Raw genomic sequence first — 4,805 nt, forward strand, 5'->3', positions numbered from 1 at the left:
TGAAACTGTGAGTGTCAGTGTGTGTGTGCCCAGTACACCCCTCATCATCTTAGTGTGGGACAGGTTTTTCCCTAGTGGAGTGAGAAATGAGAAAATTAGCTGGAACATGTGGTAGTTTGCTAGAAAACAAGCGCTCACTCAACAAATTGAAAGAAAGGACTTTTCACAGAATTGTAGTGGAAGGGACCTCGAGGGGTCATCTAGTCCAGTCCCCTGCACTCAAAGCAGGACTAAATATTATCTAGACCATCACTGACAGGTGTTTGTCTAACCCAATCTTAAAAATCTCCAATGATGGAGGTTCCACAACCTCCCTGGGCAATTTATTCCACTGCTTAACCACCCTGACAGTTTTTTCCTAATGTCCAACCTAAATTGCACTTGCTGCAATTTAAGCCCATTGCTTCTTGTCCTATCCTCAGAGGTTAAGGAGATTAATTTTTCTCCTTCTCCTTGTAACAACCTTTTATGTACTTGAAAACTGTTATGCCCCCTCTCAGTCTTCTCTTCTCCACACTAAACAAACCCAATTTTTTCAATCTTCCCTCACAGGTCATGTATTCTAGACCTTTAATCATTTTTGTTGCTCTTCTCTGGATTTTCTCCAATTTGTCCATATCTTTCCTGAAATATGGTGCCCAGAACTGGACACAATACTCCAGTTGAGGCCTAATCAGTGCAGAATAGAGCAGAAGAATTACTTCTCATGTCTTACTTACAACACTCCTGCTAATATATCCCAGCATGATGTTTGCTTTTTTTGCAACAGTGTTTCACTGTTGATTCATATTTAGCTTGTGATCAACTATGACCTCTAGGTCCCTTTCTCCTTCCTAGGCAGTCATTTCCCATTTAATATGTGTGCAACTGATTGTTTCTTCCTAAGTGGAGTACTTTGCATTTGTCCTTACAGAATTTCATCCTATTTTCTTCAGACCATTTCTCCAGTTTGTCCAGATCATTTTCAATTTTAATCCTATCCTCCACAGCACTTGTAACCCCTCCCAGTTTGGTATCACTTGCAAAACTTTATAAGTGTACTCTCTATGCCATTATCTAAATCATTGATGAAGATATTGAACAGAACTGGACCCAGAACTGATCCCTGTGGGACCCAACTCAATATGTCCTTCCAGCTTGACTGTGAACCACTGATAACTACTCTCTCGGAACAGTTTTCCAACCAGTTATGCACCCACCTTATTGTAGCTCCATCTACGTTTTATTTCCCTAGTTTGTTTGAGACGGTCATATGTGAGCGTATCAAAGGCCTTACTGAAGTCAAAATATACCACTTCTACCACTTCCCTCCTATCCACAAGGCTTGTTACCTTGTCAAAGAAAGCTATCAGGTTGGTTTGACACCATTTGTTCTTGCAAATCCGTGTTGACTGGTACTTGTCACCTTATTATCTTCTAGGGGTTTGTAAATTGATTGCTTAATTATTTGCTCCATTATCTTCCTGGGTCTGTAATTCCCTGGGTTGTCCTTATTTCCCTTTTTATGGGTGGGCAATATATTTGCCCTTTTCCAGTCCTCTGGAATCTCTCCTGTCTTCAGGACTTTTCAAAGATAATTTCTAATGGCTCAGATACCTCCTCAGTCAGCTCCTTGAGTATTCTAGGATGTATTTCATCAGGCCCTGGTGCCTTGAAGACATCTAACTTGTCTAACTAATTTTTAATTTGTTCTTTCCCCATTTAGCCTCTGATCCTACCTCATTTTCACTGGCATGCACTATATTAGATGTCCAATCACTACTAACCTTTTTGGTGAAAATTGAAACAAAAAGATAATTTAACACTTCTGCCATTTCTACATGTTCTGTTATTGTTTCTCTCACCCTCATTGAGAAACAGTCCTACCCTGTCCTAGGTCTTCCTCTTGCTTCTAATGTATTTGTAGAATGTTTTCTTGTTACCTTTTAAGTCTCTAGCTAATTTAATCTTGTTTTGTGGCTTAGCCTCTCTCATTTTGTCCCTACATATTTGTGTTATTTGTTTATATTCAGTCTTTGTAATTTGACCTACTTTCCACTTTTTATAGAATTTTTTTTTTGAGTTTCACATTATTGAAGATCTCCTGGCTAAGCCAGGTGGTCTCGTGCCATAATTCCTATCTTTCCTATGCAGTGGGGTAGTTTGCTCTTGTGCCCTTAATAATGATCCTTTGAAAAACTGCCAACTCACGAACTGTTTTTCCCCTTAGATTTGATTCCCATGGGATCTTACCTACCAACTCCCTGAGTTTGCTGAAGTCTGCCTTCTTGAAATCCATTATCTTTATTGTGCTGTTTTCCCTCCTACTATTCCTTAGAATCATGAACGCTATCATTTCATGATCACTTTCACCTAAGCGGTCTTCCATTTTCAACCAGTTCCTCCCTATTTGTCAAAATCAAATCTAGAACAGCCTCTCCCCTAGCAACTTTCTCCACTGTCTGACCTAAAAAAATTGTCTCCAATACATTCCAAGAACATTGCTGGACAATCTGTGCCATACCGAATTATTTTCCCAACAGATTTGAGGGTAGTTGAAGTCCCCCATCACCACGAAGTCCTGTTCTTTGGGTGATTTTGTTAGTTGTTTAAAAAAAGCCTCATCCACCTCTTCTTCCTGGGTAGATGGTCTGTAGTGGACGCCTACCATGACATCACCCTTGTTTTTTTACCCCTTTTATCCTTACCCAGAGACTTTCAACAAGTCTGTCTACTATTTCCATCTTAGCCTCAGTCCAAGTGTATACATTTTTGATATATAAGGTAACACCTCCTCCCATTTTTCCCTGCCTGTCCTTCCTGAGCAAGGTATACCTTTCAATATCAATAGTCCAGTCATGTGTATTTAACCAATTTGTGATGCCAACTATGTCATAGTTGTTTTTATTAACTAGCATTTCAAGTTCTTCCTGCTTATTCCCCATACTTCTCACATTAGCAAACAGACATCTAAGATATTGATTTGATTTCCCCCTATGTTCTCTCTCATCTGTCACCAATCCCTTCTCTAATGGCCTATGCTCCTCCCAGTTTCCAACCCTTCTCCTGGGTCTCCATGTTTTGGATTTACCTGTGGGCTTTTGTCACTTGCCCCCATCAAACCTAGTTTAAAGCCCTCTTCACTAGGTTAGCCAGTCTGTATCCAAAGATGCTTTTTTCCTTCCTCGATAGTTGGACCCCATCTCTGCTTAGCAGTCCTTCCCAGAACAGCATCCCATGGTCAAGGAAGCCGAAGCTCTCCTGGCGACACCAGTCTCGCAGCTAGGCATTCACCTCCAGGATGCATCTGTCTCTACCTGGATCCTACCCTTCACCAGAAGGATCTAAGAGAACACCAGCTGCACCCCCAACTTTCACCCTTACTCCCAAAGTCCTGTAGTTACTTCTGATCTGCTCAGGATCATACCTTGCAGTATCATTAGTGCCCACATGGATGAGTAGCATGGGTAGTAGTCAGAGGACTGGGTGATCCTTGACCTTTCTTCCATAATGTCTCAGATACAGGCCGCTGGCAGACAGCATACCTCCCAGGATGCCAGGTCAGACTAACAGAGGGTGCCTCAGTCCCCCTCAGAGAGTCACCAACCACCACTACCATACGTGTCCTCCTAGGAGTGATCGCTGTGATCCTCCCAGCTGTGGGTGTAGATGGCTTCTCCTCCTCCACTTTGCTGCCAGGGCAGCATAAAGGTTCTTCATCACTATGATGGGTGGGTTGGGAGTAGAGGTGGAGCACTGCCCGCTGCCAGACGTAACCAGCAGCCACTGAAGGAGCACAGGTTAAATGTCCCAGTGGCAGACCTGATTAGGGGATCCAACATACACATTGGTTAGACTGATCGAGGGATCCCTCCCTCCTGGACTCTGATATATGCCCAAGATTTTACCTTCCTTTTAGATTGCCAGGTAAATTGAGGGAGCTGGTCCTTTCCTTACCAGGACTGATGCAGAGTAGTTAGAGAGTTACTCCATCTCTTCATGATATTAGTGGGGCAAGAAAGAAGGACGTAGGCTAGGAAATTGTTTTGTGCAGAAGGTGGGGAGCCTGCTTTATTACTTTGTCTATTTTCAGTCTTCCAAGTCAATGGATTTACATCAAGGATGTGTTTGGCCCAATGAGCCTATTCATGTGATGAAGGAGACCAGTTTTTGGCTCACACTATATGTATTCCTGTTTTGTTGTAGTCCCATTTCCAGAATAAGTTGTTTAGCAGTCTTCCGTAAGAGCCATAAAAAGCATATTTGAGACAAATTCTACAAAACTTCCCTCTGGAAAAATCTGGTTGGCAGCATTGCTCGGGGCTAGGGTATATAGATACATGTGCAAATTATGTAGACATTCTCCATGGACATGCAAAAGTTAACAAGTCACTTGTTAGTTTTGATTGTAGGATGAAAGCTCTGAAGTACCAGGCTACAACTATTAGAAATATAGGTGATTTGATCGGAATTAAATGAATAGAACTCACATGACTTATGAAAAATCTGTCTGAAATATTTGGATTGAATGAGGATTATAGTATTCACATGGATAGGCATCTCATACTCCCAACTAACATTTGCTGAAGCAAGTGGTGATCCCTCACCTGTTTGTATGATTTATAATAAATATGAACATGAATGTGTACAGAGGCAGTCCTCGACTTTATGACATTCGAGTTATGACGAACGGCACTTACGATGTTTCTAAATTGTCATCCAGTTTCGACTTTCTGACAGTTTCAACTTTCCAATACTCGATCCGTCATTGTTCCTATGGGAAAATCAAGTTATGATGTTTTGACTTAAGACGTGATTTTCAGGAA

This window comes from Terrapene carolina, unplaced genomic scaffold, assembly GCF_002925995.2.
Source record: "Terrapene carolina triunguis isolate 2854851 unplaced genomic scaffold, T_m_triunguis-2.0 Scaffold69, whole genome shotgun sequence".
Taxonomy (NCBI): domain Eukaryota; kingdom Metazoa; phylum Chordata; order Testudines; family Emydidae; genus Terrapene; species Terrapene triunguis.